Source organism: Eubalaena glacialis, chromosome 5, assembly GCF_028564815.1.
Source record: "Eubalaena glacialis isolate mEubGla1 chromosome 5, mEubGla1.1.hap2.+ XY, whole genome shotgun sequence".
In the NCBI taxonomy this organism is placed as follows: Eukaryota; Metazoa; Chordata; class Mammalia; order Artiodactyla; family Balaenidae; genus Eubalaena; species Eubalaena glacialis.
In genome coordinates this window covers 50,809-69,273 of record NC_083720.1, presented here as the reverse complement: position 1 = coordinate 69,273, position 18,465 = coordinate 50,809, and the positions used below count along the sequence as shown (strand labels likewise).

General features: G+C 43.7%; 1 long non-coding RNA gene across 2 annotated transcripts in view; it reads left to right on the top strand.

The window, feature by feature from the left end:
• The window catches only part of LOC133092503 (uncharacterized), a 63,613-nt gene that overhangs the window by 25,494 nt on the left and 19,654 nt on the right, over positions 1-18,465 (top strand). Inside the window, exons 4-5 of one of the 2 annotated variants that reach the window (XR_009701061.1) lie at positions 10,485-10,604; positions 13,564-13,700. This is a non-coding gene — a long non-coding RNA (uncharacterized LOC133092503). Of the gene's footprint in view, positions 1-10,484; positions 10,605-13,563; positions 13,710-18,465 lie in introns of both variants that reach the window. The other variant, XR_009701060.1, reaches the window with a different exon arrangement.

The window sequence follows — 18,465 nt, the reverse complement described above, 5'->3', positions numbered from 1 at the left end:
AAGCAGTTGCCTAAATGCTGGAAGCATGATTGTTGGATCCCAACGTGAGACTTGTTTAGCTTTAGAAAAAACTGCCAAATTGTCTTACAAAGTGGCTGCACATGCCTCCCCCCAGCTACGAGGGAGAGCTCCTTTTGTTCCTCACCCTCTAGCAATTGGTAGTGTCTTATTTTTGGAGCTTAGCCATGCTAATAGGTGTGCTGTGATATCTCATGATTTTAATTTGTAATTCCCTAATGGTATATGATGTTGAGCTTGTTTCTGTATGACTTTTACTATCTATATATCTTTTTCGGTGGGATGTCTGTTCAGATCATGCTGTTCACGTTCACGCTGAGAGGAGCCCTGTCTCCTCAGGACCCGCTGGGGCTTTGGATTCTGGGACACGCGGGGCTGAGTCCACGCTGACGGCCGGGCTTCGGGACAACCCGGGGTCGAGTCTACACTAACGGAAGCCGGGTCTCCTCAGGGCCCCCTGGGGCTTCAGCTTTGGGACACAGTGGGGTCCAGTTCATGCTGAGAGGAGCCTGGTCTCCTCAGGACCTGCCGGGAAGTGACGCCGCTGAGGGAAATGGTGAGGAAAAGTGGGCAGAAGGTTCCTGTAGGTGGCTGACCGCTGTGGGTGTCTGTCTTCAGAGGACCCAGGAGAGGAGGGGCTTGATGTGGAAAACTGGGTTTTTGGCCCCTTTTGTGTGTGGTGTAGACAGAGTGCAGTGTTGTTCTTTGGTGTGTGGCGTCCGGTTTTCCCAGCACCGTTTATTGAGGGGACTGTCCTTTCCCTGGTGTATGTTCTTGGCTCCTTTCTTGTGAATTAACTGATCACATACCTGTAGGTTAATTCCCGGGCTCTCTGCTCTGTTCCTCTGGTCTGTGTGCCTGTTTTTGTGCCAATTCCACACTTTTTTGGGACTGTAGCTTCGTAATGAAGTGTGAAGTCAGGGAGCGAGATGCCTCCAGCCCGTTCTCCTTCCTCAGGGTCGCTTTAGCTCTTCTGGGTCCTTTGTGGTTCCACACACATCTTAAGATTGTTTGTTCTGTTTCTATGGAAAATGTCATTGCACTTTTGGTAGGGATTGCGTTGAATGTGTACATTAATTTGGCTAGGATGCATATTTTTTTTTAATTAAAAAAAAATTTTGGGCCACACCATGTGGTATGCAGGATGCGGGATCTTAGTTCCCCAGCCAGGGATCGAACCTGTGCCCCCTGCAGTGGGAGCGCAGAGTCCCAACCCCTGGACCATCAGGAAAGTCCCACCTTAGAATGCATATTTTCACAATATTCTTTTTACCCATGAGCACGGGGTATCTTTCCATTTATTTTTGTCTGTTCAGTTTCCTTTATCAGTGTCTTCCAGTTTTCAGTGTGCAGGTCCTTCACGTCCTTGGTTAAATTTACTCCTGGTTATCTTTTTGGATGCAATTGTAAGTGGGATTTTTTTTTTAAATTCTTTTTCTGATGGTTCATTATCAGTGTATAGAATCACAGATGATTTTTGTGCATTGATTTTTCTTTTTTTGTATCCTGCAGCTTTACTGAATTCATGTTTTAGTTGTAACAGTTTTTTGGTGGTTGAATGTGGAAAACTAGAATTCAGAAATCCCACTGTTTCAACTATATCCAGGTCATCCACAGCACCCAAGACATAGTGGCTCCCAATATAATCTTCCCATGGTGCCTCTCATAGTATGTGGACTCCTACAAGGGTGATTAGCATCACCACTGTGGGTGAACTGGATCTGGGTAGGGCTTGGCCTCTATAACAGAGTTTGATGTCTGTATTTCTGGCGTGCTATGACATGGTTGTTTTGGTAAGTACTTTATTTTCTAGTAAATTTCAAGTGTATAAAAAACTTTAAATAGCAGTATAAAGTTTTCCACATTCACAAAATACTCCAGTTTGTTTTACCCTGTGGGAGTGGGAGGGCCACTCTCCCAGAGAACCAGCACATAACCCCAAAATGAGGAATAATTATGGTTTCCACATTATAATCCTATCCACAGACCTGCTTCAACTTTCACCAGCTGCCCCAGCTTTGTGGAAATGTATTTTCCCATTCGAATACAGTTTTCTTTTCCTGGAACCATCACTGGGACTTTTCCTCACTTTAAAAACCTTGCTGGATTTAAAGTGTACAAGATGAGCATGATCTGGGTGGTTTTTCTGTATGGCTTCTTTCACTTAGGATGTTTTCAGTGTTTATCCACATTGTAACATTGATCATTATTTCATTCATTTTTTCCATCGTGATTAAAAACACATAACATTTACCATTTAAACCATTTTTTTTAAAGCTTTTTTAAAAAATTTATTTTATTTTTTATTTTTTGGCTGTGTCGGGTCTTTGTTGCTGTGTGCAGGCTTTCTCTAGTTGCGGCGAGAGGGGGCTACTCTTTGTTGCCGTGTGCAGGCTTCTCATTGCAGTGGCTTCTCTTGTTGTGGAGCACGGGCTCTAGGCGCATGGGCTTCAGTAGTTGTGGCACAAGGGCTCAGTAGCTGTGGCTCGTGGGCTTAGTCGCTCTGCGGCATGCGGGATCTTCCAGGACTAGCGCTTGAACCCATGTCCCCTGCATTGGCAGGCGGATTCTTAACCACTGTGCCACGAGGGAAGCCCCATTTAAACCATTTTTAAGTATACAGTTCTATGGCATTAACTACATTCACATTGTTGTAAAAATATCCTCACCATCCATCTCCAGAACTTTATTTTCCCCATGTGAAACCATAGCCATTAAACACTAACTCACCTCAACCCCTGGCAACCTTATTCTACTTTGTCTTTGAATTTGACTTATCTGGATACCTCATACTAGTGGAATCATAGAACGTTTGTCCTTTTTGTGTCTGGCTTGTTTCACTTAGCATAATGACGTCAAGGTTCATCCACATTGTAGCATGTGTGAGAATTACCTTAGTTTTAAAGGTTGAATCATATTCCATTGTGTATATACTACACTGTACTTATCCATTCATCTGTTGAAGGATGTGTTGTGTTGCTTCCACCTTTTGGCTATTGTGAATAATGTTGCTATGAATATGGGGTACAGATATCTGTTCCAGTCCTTGCTTTCTAATATTTTGGGTGTACACCCTGGAGTGGAATCAAGGGATCATACATTTTCCATGTTTTTGAGGAGCCACCATAGAGTTTTCCATAGCTACTGTATAATTTTACTTTATTCCTTTATATGACAGAATAATGCAGCTTATGGATCTACCTTATTTTGCTTATCCATTTACCTGCTGATGGACATTTAAATCTTTTCTACCTCGGGCTATTGTGAACAGTTCTGCTATGAATAATTGGTGAACAAGTTTTTGTTTGAATGCCTGTTTTCCATATTTTGGGTATATATCTAGGAGTGGAGTTGTTGAACCACATGGTAATTATATTTTATATTTTTGAGTAAATGCTAAAGTTTTGTACACATAGACTGCACCATTGTACATCTCCACAAGTAACTTTTAAGGGTTTCAATTTCTCTACATTGTTGCCAACATTTGTTATTTTTATTTATATATTTTAAAATTTATTTTTATTCTAATGTGTGTGAAGGGGCATCACACTGTGGCTTTAATTTGCATTGTCATCATGACTACTGATGTTTGACATCTTTTCATGTCCTTGTTGACCATTTGTATGTCTTGCCTGGAGAGCAGTCCATGCAAGCCATTTGTCTGTTTCAAAAATTTTATTGTTTGTCTTTTTGTTGATGAGTTGTAAAAGCTCTGGGTATGTTCTAGGTAAAGAGTCTTATCAGATATATAATGTGCCAATATTGTCTTCCATTCTGTGGGCTGTCTTTTTACTTTCTGGATAACCTCTTTTGATGCACAAAGGTTTGTAATTTTGAGGAAATCCAATTTATCTATTTTTTTCTTTCATTTCTTATGCTTTACTGTCAAATCTAAGAAACCATTGCTAAATTCATGGTCAGGAAGATTTAATTCCTTGGTTTATTTGAGAGTTCATACAGTCATCCCTCGGTACCCACTAGGCCAGGATTTAGGCCTGGGGTTGAGTCAGTGTGAGGGTTCAGGGGTCACGGTTTAGGGTTATGGGTCATTGTTGGAGAGTCATGGTTGGAGAGTTATGGTAGAGGGTTGTGGTTAAAGGGTCAGGGGCGAGGGTCTGGGGCTAGGGTTGTTAGGGGGTTAAGGTTAGAGGTTAGGGTTCTTAGGGTAAAGGTTAGAGTTAGGTTTAAGCACAGTTGACCCTCATTGCCTTCCCCTCTCCTTCTCTCTGAAGCCTCCAGAATGGATAGGACTTGCCCAGGGTCAAACAGGAGTCAGGGAGCTGAGGTCAGTAACTGTTTTTCTGGCCTCCCTTCCCCCAGTCCTGGGCTCTGAGAGAAGAATGAAATGTCTGTTCTTGTCTCGGACTGTTTCTTATCCTACTCAACCTCTGTCAAGGATTAGGGAGGGTGTCGGAAGTCATGCATGGTTTCCTTCTGCCCTCCTACCTGGGAAGGGTGATGCTGGCCCTACTCTGCCTGGGCAGCCCCAGGTTCCAGCACAGCCCAGACAGGAGGGCACTCAGTGGACATGTGTGGATTTATACAGGACTGGGTGCAGTGACCTGCCAGCCCCCAGATGCTGCCTTCTTAAGGGCTGGTGGGGCCCTCCTGGCACTGGAGGCATCCTTTGTCCCATCTGAGTGGGCATGAATAGATGATCAAGTCTCAGGCAGGACAGCCCTTGACCTCTGACAATCCAGGTAGGCATCTGTGGTCCTCTAGCTCAGTCCAGCCTGGGCATTGTCAGGCCCTCATGTACAGTTACGGAGCTGACCAGGATGCCGGGCAATTCAAGAGCTACCTGGTCAGTGTAGACATTCCTTTGAGAAGTTTCAACTACCAACATGCATGTGGTTGGGAAAAAGGCCTCCTGCTCACAGCCTCATAGGCTGCCAAGAGAAGTAATAATCCTCTAAACATTGGAGTGTGTCCCTGACACAACAACCATACAGCAGACCATGGCCCTGCAATCCTTTGTCCTTTCAGTCGTTAGAAACTTTTGACATTCATATTCATTAAGAATCAAAGATATGGGGGCAACTGGACCTCCCAATGGAAGGTTCACACTGACACTGCATTGTCTTGGAGAGCCATATGCATCCATGTGGCCTCTGGAAAGCCTGCCAATTATGGGTTCCATGGCTTGGAATAATTCTTGAGCCTCCCATTACTTCATTGCACAAGAGTTTTCCTTACCACCCTAGCATTTGGTTTCTTCCTCTTAGTAAAGGAGAGAGAAGAAACTGGAAAAGGAGCAGTATTGTTTTTCAGGGATGGGCAATTAATATGGCCAGGGAGATGGCATAACTCAAGGGCTCCCACCTCTCAGGGGCAGGAATGAGGTCTGTGTGTCTTCTGAGGGCACATGGGCTGTTCTGGGCCAGCCTCTGAGATGTGAGGACCTGATGCCCAAGGAAAGAGACTTGAGTTTACCACCACCAACGATCCTGACTTTTCAGTAAGTGAAAGAACTTCTTGCAGTCTTGGGAGGACAGTAAGAGCACTGGATGAGTAGCTGCAGCCCCTGACCCTGAGTGAACCCCTTTCTTCCTTTTGTGTCAGATTCTGTGCTGTGCAGTGAGCGGTCATTGACTTAGAATCTGTTGCTTTCTGCCAGCCAGCATCTGTTCTCAGGCCCAAGTGCCTCAGTTTTCCTTTGGGAATTACATCTCACCTGCTTCCAGTCCAAACAGTTGCAGAAGGATGAGCCCATGTTCCACCCAGCTCGAAGATGGGTTTACAGCCCACATCTAGCCAGTCCCATTTTCCATCTTCTGGTGATGGGTCAAGGATGAGAATGCAACCCAAGCCAGATCTAAGGCATTTAAAACCATGACTTTCTTGGAATTCAAGAAAAGGAGAAACTCTTTCTCTGAAAATGGATGGTGAGTGGTTGTCAGCCTAGAATTGCTGTTGGCCCAAGGGCAGTGAGAGAGCCTGTGCCTGTGAATGGGGTCCCCCAAAGGCACTGAGCAGGACAAAGTTTTGGAGAGAAGCAAGGTCACACTGAGATAGTGTGAGCCACTGGACCTGCCAGGTCCAAACCCATTCTTCAACTTGCCACTTGCAAGTATTAATTTATTTCTACCCTTACAATAAATACTAATTTATTTTACTTCAGTAAGTGTGTCCAGTCGCTGGGAAAAGAAAAAGTCCTGGTTGATACATCTGAATCAATAATCCCTGATCCTTCCTCAGGTGTCCTCACTGGGTAGGCGTGGCTGGGGGAGATGAAGACACTGGGTGGGGTCAGATACTAGGGGAGCTGCCAAACAGCTCTGTCCCTGTTCCTTCCCTGTCCCGGGAGAGGGAAACCCTGGAACAGTGATAGGATAACCAGTATGGGGAAGAGGTTCCTCAGTGATTAATTGGTCTTTTTGTATTTTCCTTAATTTAGGGTGCATTTTGGTAATGTGTTTTTACAAAGAAATCCCCCTTTTCCTCTAGATTTCCAGTTTGTTACAGTAGGTTTCTCTTATTTGACTTTTAATCTTTCCTGTCTAATTTTCTACAGAATCATGACAAATAATGAACAAATATTGATACTTCATTATTAAGTGAAGTCCCTATTCATGTTCCATTTGTTATACCTTTCCTTGTTCCAGGATCTCAAAGGACATGGGGTCATCATGTCTGTTTAGTCTCTTCTGGGCTTTGACAGTTGCTCAGACTCTCCTTGTTTCCATGACCTTGACAGTGTGGAGGAGGACTGGTCAGGTATTTTGTAGACTGCCGGGCACTGGGATTTGCTTGGTGGTTTTGTCGTGGTTAGACTTGGCTTTGAAAAAGCAGACCACAGAGGCGAAGTGCTTCCTCTTCACTATATATCAAGAGGACAGGCTCTTAAGGAAACTTCTCACTTATATTCTTAACTTTGGTCACCTAGCTGAAGTAATGTTTGTCAAGTTTTCCCACAGTGAGGTTAATTTTTTTCCCATGTCCATCCTGTGTGTTTTATTTAGGAGGAAGTCATAATGCAGAACCCACACTTGAGGAGAGAGGGGTTAGCTTCACATCCTTGATGGACAGCTGAGTGGCTGTATACATTGTTTAGAAGCTTTCTGCATAGGAGATTTCTGTTTAACACCATTCATCAAAAACTATGTAATTTATTTTTACCAGTTTGGACACGTGAATAATTACTGTAAACTTTTGGTTATAATCCAGCACTACATTATTAGACTGCTTAGTTAATTCTTGCTTTGGCTGTTGAGCGCTTTTTCCATTTGCTCCTGTTCTCATTTTACATAATTTTTCTTTTGTGGGTTTTTAAAATTTTTGGTACTCCTTTACTTTCTGATATTTTAAGATTATCCTGCTTCATATATTTACTGTCTCAGTCCTAGCATCAGCCCTTTCTTCAAAGAGCCCTTGTTCCTTTTATTAGAGAATGGTATTAAAAACTTACATGTGGGAGCTAAATATGCTCAGCTGACAGTGCATGGAAATATATGCATGTATCCCAGCCTATGCGTATACACATAATTATAAAGATTTCCATGTGGAACTATGTGTAGGCTAAAGATAGTTTATACTGATATCTCCAACCGGATCTGTTATGACGTGGATACTGTAACCTTCTCCCTTTGTTTGACTGTAACATCCCACTCCAGTGGTAAGAAACCTGGCTTCCACCATTTGTCATTTATTAAATTCAGTGCTTGTTGCATTCGATTACTGATATAGTAGTTTCGGTACTGTTAGCTACTACCCCTCATGGAAAGAACATAGAGTCCACTGTGTATGTATGGCACATTTTGTCTTTGGCCTACAGATTCTGTACATTTCCAAAGTTAACTTAGGTCAGCCCATTTGTCCCACTACCAACAGTGAGTTTTTTCATACATTTCTGAATCAGTTAGATTCTTTGTTACGTTCTGTATTCCAGTCTTTGACACTCCCATATCCTAAGTAGCTAAGTTTGAACAGATTGTAAATTACTTGTTGGGTTGTAAAAATCTGTGGGTGTAGACAAATGCATAGTGACAGGTATTCACCACTAAAGTATCATATGGACTATTTCAACCACATATTCCGTAAACTGTTTACCATTGTCAGTTTTGCCTTTTCTAGAATGTCATATAAATGAGGTCATACAGTGTGTAGCACTTCAGACTGGATTCTTTCACTTAGCAATGTAAGTGTTAGATGCATCTATTTTTTTTTTTTTTTTGCACGGGTTGATGGTCCATTCGTTTATATCTCTGAATACTATTGCATTGCATGTATATGAGAGGAAAAATAGTTTTCCCTCTATACTTCTATGTTCTTTATTGAGATCTCCCTTGTAATGAAAAAGAGACGAACTGGAGAAAACAATCAGAAGTTTAATATATACCATGCGTACCTCCTGTATACTTGAAAGATACCCAGGAAAACTGAGTCACTCCCTGAAATGGCCCAAGCCATTACCTTAAATGCTATCTTCTGCTGAGAACAAAAGAAAGATGTTAGGGAATGGAGGAAGCCATTTAAGGGATGTTATTAGGCAAAGCCCAGTAAACAAGGGTATGGTTGTTACACAGATTTACATCCAGACCTATTTCATTGACAAGCTTTTTTTTTTTTAAACATTTATTTATTTGGCCGTGCCGGGTCTCAGTTGCGGCCTGTGGAATCTTTAGTTGCGGCATGCGGGCTCTTAATTGCAGCATGCGGGATCTAGTTCCCTGACCAGGGATGGAACCCTGGTCCCCTGCATTGGGAGCATGGAATCTTAACCACTGGACCAGCAGGGAAGTCCCAACAAGCTTTTCTTGATATTTAGTCATCATTCAATTCCTGGTCCAGAGAGGGACATACCCTTACAAATGGAGATATCCTTAATAAATGTAAATTTACCTCCTAAAAGGGCATTTTCTACTTGGTTTTGAAAGATTCTCCTGGGTCTGCTGTTTCTTAAATTAATTAGTCCAAAATAATCCTTTTATCAAATGGGCATATCCTGGGGTGGTGTATTCTTCTCCCCTTGACATGTATGTGCCCTAATTTGCTTATGAATTCATCTACAGAAGGACATCCTGATATCTTTAAGTTTTTAGCCATTATGAATAGAGCTGCTGTGCATTACTTGATGCTAGTTTTGGTTTGAACACAGTTTTTCAAAGCAGTTGTCTAAATACAAGAGGTACACTTCTTGGATCCTAAGATGAGACTTTTTATATTTGGAAAAAACTGCCAAACTGTCTTCCAAAGTTGGTTGTACATGCATTCCACCAGCATATTGAGTATATTCTTGTATGCTTATTTACTGCCTGTTTATCTTCTTGGGCCAGGTGTGTGTTTCAATCTTTACCAAATTTTAATGGCGTTGTTGGCATAATTTGAGTACAAATCCTTTATCAGATATGTGTTTTGGAAATAGTTTCTTGCAGTTTGTGGTTTGTCTTCCGGTTTTCTGAATAAGGTCACCAGACCCAAAGCCATGTAGATTATCTTTTTTTTTTCTAGGACTTTTATAGTTTGGTAATTTAAATTTGTCTATGGGCAATTTTGAGTGAATTTTGGTTTAAGTTGTAAAGTTTGTGTCTACATTCATTTCATTACATATGGTTTGTAATTAATTGCTCCTTAACCATCTTTTGAGAAGATACAGTGAGATACTTGGCTCCATTTCAGTTTGGATTTCCAAACTTAGTATATACAGCAGAACTGCCTTCCGGATGAGGCCTCTGGGTTTGTGAGTGCGGCGCTCCCGGCACTTCTCTGACGTCCCACAGGGGGCGCCGAACCCACCTGTCTGACCCTGGGGGCACAGGTGCACCCTGCCCACAGACTTTGCTCTGTGACAAGCAGACAGGAGCTTTGTCTCCTGTCAGGGCTTAGGTTTCTGGACCATGAGGCATTGTCCACACTGACAGCAGCTGGGTTTTCTCAGGAACCACTGGTGAGGAGACTCCACAAGAGGAAAAAATGAGCAAGTGTGGAGAATCTTACTGTGCAGCTGACTGCTGGGTGGGTGGGGTGCCTCTTCAGGGGACTCAGGAGAGAAAGGGTTTAATGTGGAATACTGTGCGCTTTTAGTTAGTTTTATGTGCAGTGTAGATGGTGACCAGTGTCGTTCTTTGGAGTCTGGTGTCTAGTTTTCCTGGCACTGTTTGTTGATGGCTTTGGGTAGAATAAACATTTTAATAATAGTAATTTTTCTGATGCATGAGCATGGAATATTGTTTTCTATTGTGTGTTCAGTTTCTTTATCAGTGCTTTACAGTTTTCTGAGTATAGGTCTTTCAGGTCCTTGGTTAAATTTATTGCTAAATAGTTTGTTCTTTTTGATGGAATTGTAAATGGGATTGTTTTCTTAATTTTTCTTGCTGGTGGTTCATTATTAGTGTATAGAAACAAAACTGATTTGTGTATACTGATTCCATATTTTGCAACTTTACTGAATTTATTTTTTAACATATTTTTTGAAGTAATGTGAAAAATTGCAATACTAAAATCTCACTGTTTCTACTGCACCCCAGGTAATCCACAGGACCCAAGACATGGTAGCTACTAATATACTCTTCCCACGGTGCCTCTTAATACCATGCGGACTCCTACAAGGGAAATAAGTATCACAACTTTGGTTGAACTTGGTCTGGGTGAGTCTTGGCCTCTATAACAAAATTTGATGTCTGTCTTATCTGATTTTCTGGCATGATACTGACATGGTTGTCTAGAAAAGTAATTTACTTTCCAGTAATTTAAAATGTACAGAAAAGTTGCAGTAATGGCAAAAAGTACTCACATTTGCCACTTCACACAAAATGCTCAGTGTGTTTTGCCCAAGGAACCAGCACATAACCCCTAAATGAGGAAATCCTGATGTTCACATTATAATTTAATACACAGGCCCACTTCAACTTTCATCTGCTCTCCCAACTGTATGAAAATGTCTTTTTCCATCCTGATCCAGTTTTCTTTTTCTGGAACCATTACTGACTTTCCCCCTCATTTGGACAACCTTGATGGATTTGAAGCAGACAAGATGAGTATGGGATCTAGGTGGCCTTTTCTGTATGGCTTTTTTCACTAAGAATGTTTTTAATGTTCATTTTTGTAACAAATATCAGCGCTACACTTTTTTTTTCTTTGTCATTAAAAATACAAAACATGACTTTAGCATTTAATTCACTTTACATATACAGTTTTGTGGTATTAACTACCTTCATATAGTTGCACAAACAAGTTAACTAACATGTGTACCTCCTGTGTGCATGACAGACACCCAGGAGATTGAGTAACACCCTGAAACGGCCCAAGACATCACCTTAAATACCGTCTTTATCTAAAAGGAAAAAAAAGCAAGGCTATAGTTGTTTCTGTCTGCATTCATTTGATTGTATATGGTTTCCAATTGATGTTGTATAACTAGTTGTGGAGAAGTCATGGGATAGGTGGCTTCATTTCAGTTTGAATTTCCAAATTTAGTGGATTCTGCAGGCTTGATACAAGGTATACAAACTTCATATTGGATCAGGACATCCCATGGTGTAACTGATATTCATGGTTTGTTCAACAATTAAAGTTCTGTGTGATATGAGTTCATCCCGGAGTAATCCAGGTTAGTTTCTGTTATACATTTGTCCCAGGGTGAAAGGACAAGAGAAATAAGGCCTAATTTATAAAAGTGCCTTCAAACTAATTGATACTAAAGTATAGTTGACCTACAATGTTGTGTTAATTTCTACTGTACAGCAAAGTGATTCATATATACATACATACATATATACATATTTTTCATATTCTTTTCCTTTATGGTTTATTACAGGGTATTGAATACAGTTCCCTGTGCTGTACAGTAAGACCTTGTTTATCCATCCTATATATAATAATTTGCATCTACTAATCCCAAACTCCCAATCCATCCCTCTCCCCTGTCTTCCTCTTGACAACCACAAGTCTGTTTTCTATATTTGAGAGTCTGTTTTTGTTCTGTAGATAGGTTCATTTGGGTCTCATTTTATAATCCACATATAAGTGATATCATATGGTATTTGTTATTCTCTGTCTGACTTACTTCACTTTGTATGATAATCTCTAGGTCCATCCATGTAGCTGCAGATGGCATTATTTCATTCTGTTTTATGGCTGAGTAATATTCCATTGTATATATGTATCACATCTTCTATATCCATTCATCTGTTGAGGGACATTCAGGTTGCTTCCATGTCTTGGCTACTGTGAATAGTGCTGCTGTGAATGCTGGGGTGCATGTACCTTTTCAAATTATAGTTTTGTCTGGATATGTGCCCAGGAGTGGGATTGCTGGTTCATATGGTAATTCTATTTTTAGTTTTTGAGGACCCTCCATACTGTTTTCCATAGTGGCTGCATCAATTTACATTCCCACCAGTAGTGTAGGAGGGTTCCCTTTTCTCCACACCCCCTCGAGCATTTATTTCTAGACATTTTAATGATGGCCATTCTGACCACTATGAGGTGATAACTCACTGTAGTTTTGATTTGCATTCTCTAATAATTAGCGACGTGGAGCATCTTTTCATGTGCCTATTGGCCATCTGTATGTCTTTGCAGAAATGTCTATTTAGACCTTCTGCCTATTTTTTGATTTTTTTTCTTACTTGAGTTGTATGAGCTGTTTGTATATTTTAGAATGAGGCCCTTGTTGGTCGCATCATTTGCGCGTATTTTCTCCCAAACAGTTAGCACAGGTTCTGGAACGACTGGATACCCACATGCAGAAGAAACTTGGACCCTTACCTCCCCTCACCCCGTATACAAAAATCAACGCAAAATGGACCAAAGGCCTAGATGCAAGAACCAAAATTATAAAACTCGTAGAAGAAAACATGAGAGTAAATCTTCATGACCTTGGATTTAGTCATGATTTCTTAGATCTGCTACCAAAAGCACAAGCAACAAAAGACAAGGTAGATGAATTGGACTTCCTCAAAATGAAAAACAGTTGTGTATAAAAGGAGCAAGGAATAAGATAATCCACCATCCAAAATGGCACAAGATGTTTGCAAACCATGTATCTGATAAAGGACTGTAGCCCACCAGCCAAGCCCCCGGTGGCCCAGTGGAGTGTCTGTGCGGCCCCTCCCGTCCTCGGTGATCAGGGGATCTCAGGCCCCACAGCACCCGAGGGGTGGACACTGGTCATCCTCTGCACCCTCAAGGAGTGAGTGCTGGACGGTCTTGAGCCCAGATGCACTCCCATTACTGCCCTCAAAGGCTGAAGGCTTCAGCATGCCTCCAGAAGGACACAGAGTATTTGCGAGTCTTTGAGAACCAAGAGAACCGTCTTCACTTTTCTGAAAAGGGCATCTTATTATTTCACAGCATGACCATTTTCAACCTGGCTCTCAGGGGTGCCCTCCCACCTTCTTTATTTCTCTGAGAGTGGCCATGGTGGTTTGGCTGTCCCCAATCCCCACACCAGGAGACAAGGCCGGTGGGGCCAGATCCTGGTGGTCCTTAGCTTCATTGGAGACTAACCCAGACTCTCAGCCTGAGATTGAACGTGGATGCCCCTGCTTCTCCCCATCACCAATCCTCATCTCCTCCCCTCTCTCTTTTCCTCTTGCTTTTCAGTCTCAGATTTACCTGATGGTCACCACTCACAGTTCCCGCAGAGCCCAGAGATTTCTCCTTGAAGGAAAGGTTCTGGAAAATCAGAGGGATAAATAAAGAATGCAGCTGATTCCCGCCTTGTGCTGACGCCCAAGAGGGTGAGGAGAGTGAGTGTTTTCTCATTAGAATTTTAAATCCTCCAAGTAATAGATCATTTGGGGCGGGGGGGCATCCGATATCTTCCTGCTCATTCTAATAATGTCATTCCTGTATTTTAATGTGGTAAATAATTTAAATCATAAATATGCTGAGGGGGAGATCCATTTAAAAAATGTTAGAGGTAACTCCAAGGGATTTACAACAAACAAGGACACAGAACCCTGTGTTCAGACACTGGCTGAGAGATTCCTACCCTGAGCCGCAGTCCCCTGGAGGGCGGAGTGGCCATGACTCTCCTCCCGCAGGTGAGCCTACACAGGCACGTCCCACGTGGGACCACTGCATCACAGAATCTTAGAGTGGCCAATGGCAGGCAGCTGGCTAGAGATGCGGACAAGAGAAAACTGCCCAGCAGCCTGGGACAACCCCGGGGTGAGGCCTTAGGAAGGGCCAGTGTCAGAGCCTCAGAGATAACTTGAAGAGAGTTCAGGCTGTTAGGGACATATTCAGGGCCTTAGTTATGGACAGGATCAGGGCATTATTTAGTGACAGCTTAGACTATAAGGAACAGCGTCAGGGCCTAAGTTAGGGACAGTGTCAGTGCTTCAGTTAGAGATAACGTGAGAACCTTAGTTAGACACAGTTCAGGCTGTTACTTAGGGATATCTTCAGGGCCTTCGAGCCAGCATCATGGCCATAATTAGAACCAGTGTCAGGGTGTTAGTTAGGGCCAAAACTAGGGTGTTAGTTAGGGAAAGAGTCAGGTCATTAGTTACAGACAGTGTCAGGGTTTTAGGTAGGGACAGTGGCAAGTCCTTAGTTAAGAAGAGTGTCGGGGCCTCACTTAGGGGCAACGTCAGGATGTTAGTTAGGGAGAGTCAGGACATTAGAATGTCAGATTCTGAGGTAGAGACAGCATCAGGGCCTTAGTTAGGGACAGCGTCAGAGACTTACGTAGGGACATATTCAGGGCCTTAGTTATGGACAGGATCAGGGTGATACAGAGGAATACCTAAGGGTATTAGGGACATCTTCAGGGCCTCAATTAGGGATAGCATCAGGGTGTTAGTTAGGGAAAGAGTCAGGCCATTATTATAGATAGTGTCAGTGCCTTAGGTAGAGAGAGCATCAGGGCCTTAGTTAAGGACAGCGTCAGAGACATACTTAGGGACATATTCAGGGCCTTAGTTATGAACAGGATCAGGGCGTTATTGAGAGATACATGAGGCTATTAGGGACAGCATCAGGGTGTTAGGGAAAGAGTCGGCCATTATTATAGACAGTGTCAGTGCCTCAGGTAGAGACATCATCACAGCCTTAGTTAGGAAGAGGTCAGGGCCTTGGTGAGGGACAGGGTCAGGCCAACAGTGAGGGAAATCTAAGGCTATTAGGGACATCGTCAAGGCCTTAGATTGGGTCCGCATCAGGGCTGTAGTGTCGACCAGTGTCAGGGCATTAATGAGGGACAAAATTAGGGTGTTAGTTAGGGAAAGAGTCAGGTCATTAGTTACAGACAGTCTTAGGGCTTTAGTTAGGAAGAGCATCAGGGCCTCAGTTAGGTTCAGCATCAGGACATTAGTTAGGGCCTTAGTTAGGGACAGTGTTGTCAGGCCCTCAGAGATAACGTGAGGGCCTTAGTAAGAGACAGTTTAGGCCGTTAGTTAGGGACACTTCAGAGACTTTCTTAGGGATATATTCAGGGCCTTAGTGATAGAATCAGGGTGTTATTTTGTGACCGCTTAGGTACTAAGGGGCAGCATCAAAGCCTAAGTTAGGGAGGGTGTCAGCATCTTGGGGATAGTGTTAGGGACTTTGTAAGTTATAGCTTAGGCCATTAGCTAGGGACAGTGTCAGGGGCTTATTAAGGGCAGTGTCAGAGACTTAATGAGGGACATCTTCAGGGGCTTAGTTATGGACAGGATCAGGTCCACACTTGGGACCAGTGTCAGGCCGTTATTTAGGGGCAGTGTCAGGGCCTTCTGTAGAGACAGCGTCAAGGCCCTTAGTTAGGAAGAGGGTCAGGGCCTTAGGACAGGGTCAGAGACGTACTTAGGCACATATTCAGGACCTTAGTAATGGACAGGATCAGGACCACAGTGAGGGACATCTAAGTCTATTAGGGACATCGTCAGGGCCTTAGATAGGTTCAGCATCAGGGCCGTAGGTAGGACCAGTGTCAGGGTGTTATTTAGGAGCAAAATTAGGATGTTAGTTAAGGAAAAAGTCAGGAAATCAGTTACAGACAGTGTCAGCTTCTCAGGTAGAGACTTCAGGGTCTTAGAGCATCAGCATCTCAGGTAGGAACTGCATCAGGCCATTACTTAAAGACAGTGTCAAGGCCTTAATTAGGGAGAGTGTCAGGGACTCAGAGAAAACTTGAGGACCTTAGTAAGAGACACTTCAGGCTGTTCGTTAGGGACATCATCAGGGCGTTAGTTATGGACAGGGTCAGGGTATTAGTGAAAGACAGCTCAGGCAATTAGGCACACCGTCAGGGCCTTGGTTAGGGGCAGCGTCAGGGAGTAGTTGGGGAAAGAGTGAGGCCGTTAGGTAAAGACAGACTCAGGGCCTTAGTTAGAGACAGTGTCAAGTTCTTCGTTAGGGACATTGTCACGGCCTCAGTTAAAGATAACTTGAGGGTCTTAGTTAGAGATAGTGTCAGGGACTTAGTTATGGACATCTTTAGGGCCTCAGTTAGAGGTAATTTGAGAGCCTTAGTAAGAGACATTTTGGGTCATTAGTGACATCGTCTGGACCTTAGTGCCATCTTCAGTACATCATTTATGGGCCGCATCAGGGCATTAATGAGGGACAGCTCATGTTATTAGGGACCGTGTCAGGGCCTTAGTTAGGGACTGTGTCAGGGCCTTTGTTAGGGAAAGAATGAGGCCATTAGTTAAAGACAGACTCAGGACCTTAGATAGAGACAGCCTCAATCCTTAGTGAGGGAGAGTGTCATGGCCTCAGTTAAAGATAAGTTGAGGGCCTTTGTTAAGGACAGCCTCCAGGCCTCAGTTAGGGACAGGGTCATGGCCTCGGGACTAATTTCAGGGCCTTAGTTAGGGACAGCATCAGGGATTTAGTTAGCATAAGAGGCAAGACATTAGCTAGGGACAGGGTTAGGTTAAGGTCTAGGGATAGTGTCAGGAAATGACCTAGGGATAGTTCAAGACCTTAGTTACTTAGAGCATCAGGGCTTAATTTAGGACCAGTGTCAGGGCTTCAGGTAGGGACAGTGTCAGAGCCTAACTTAGAGCAACAGGACCTGAGTGAGGCCTAGCGTCAGGGCCTTAGCTAGGGACAGTGTCAGGGCATGACTTAGGAGCAGCATAAGGGCCTCAGTAGGATCAGCCTCAGGGGCTTTGTTAAAGCCATTATCAGGCCCTCTGTTAGGGACAGCCTCAGGACCTCACTTAGGGACAGCGTCAGGGCTTACATAGGGTCGGTGTCAGGACCTTGGTAAGAGATGGGTCAGGAAATTAGCTCAGGATAGTATCAGGACTTTAGATGTTGATGGCAGCAGGGCCTTAGTTAGGGACAGTGTCAGGCCCTGACTTAGGACGAACATCCAGGCCTTAGGTAGGGACAGTGTCACAGGCCAGAGACTAATTTCAGGGCCTTAGTTAGGGACAGCACCAGAGCTTTAGTTAGCATAAGAGGCACGACATTTGCTAGGGACAGGGTCAGGTTAAGGTCTAGGGATAGTGTCAGGAAATGAGCTAGGGATAGTGTCAAGACCTTAGTTACTGAGAGTATCAGGGCCTTATTTAGAACCAGTGTCAGGGCTTCAGGTAGGGCCAGCATCAGAGGCTGACTTAGGGAGAGCGACAGGGCCTGAGTGAGGCCTAGCGTCAGGCCCTTAGCTGGGGACCCTGGCAGGTCATGACTTAGTAGCAGCATCAGGGCCTTGGCTGGATAAGCATTAGGGTATTAAAGACATGATCAGGGCCTGAGTTAGTCACAGTGTCAAGGCCTCAGTTAGGGATAGTTTGAGGGCCTGAGTTAGGGACAGCGACAGGGCATTCTTAGGGACGGTGTCAGGACCTTGGTTAGAGATGGGTCAGGATGTTAGCTCAGGATAGTGTCAGGGTTTTAGTTATTGCCGGCAGCAGGGCCTATATTAGAGATAGATTCCGGGCCTTAGTTAGGGACAGTGTCAGGGCCTTAGTTAGGACTAGTCAGGGCCTTAGTTATCGAGAGCATTAGGGTTTCAGTTAGGATAAGAAGCAGGACATTAGCTCCAGACACAGTCAGGTTCAAGGCCAGGGAAAGTGTCAGGAAATGAGCTAGGGATAGCGTGAAGGCCTTAGTTATTGAGAGCATCAGGGCCTTAGTTAGGACCAGCGTCAGGGCCTTAATCAGGACCAGTGTCAGGGCTTCACGTACGGACAGCGTCAGAGCCTAACTAAGGTACGGCAACAGGGCCTAAGTGAGGCCTATCTTTAGGGCCTGAGTTAGGGACAGTGTCAGGGCATGACTTAGGAGCAGTATAAGGGCCTCTGTAGGATCAGCATTAGGGTCTTCGTTAAAGACATTCTCAGGGCCTCACTTAGGGACAGTGTCAGGGCTTACTTTGGGACAGTTTCAGGACCTTGGTAAGACATGGGTCAGGGTATTAGCTCAGGATAATGTCAGGACTTTAGATATTGATGGCAGCAGGGCCTTAGAGACAGTGTCTCAGCCTGACTTAGGACTAGCATCAGAGCCTTTGTTAGGTACAGTGTCAGGGACTGAGTTAGGAGTAGCATCAGAGCCTTTGTAAGG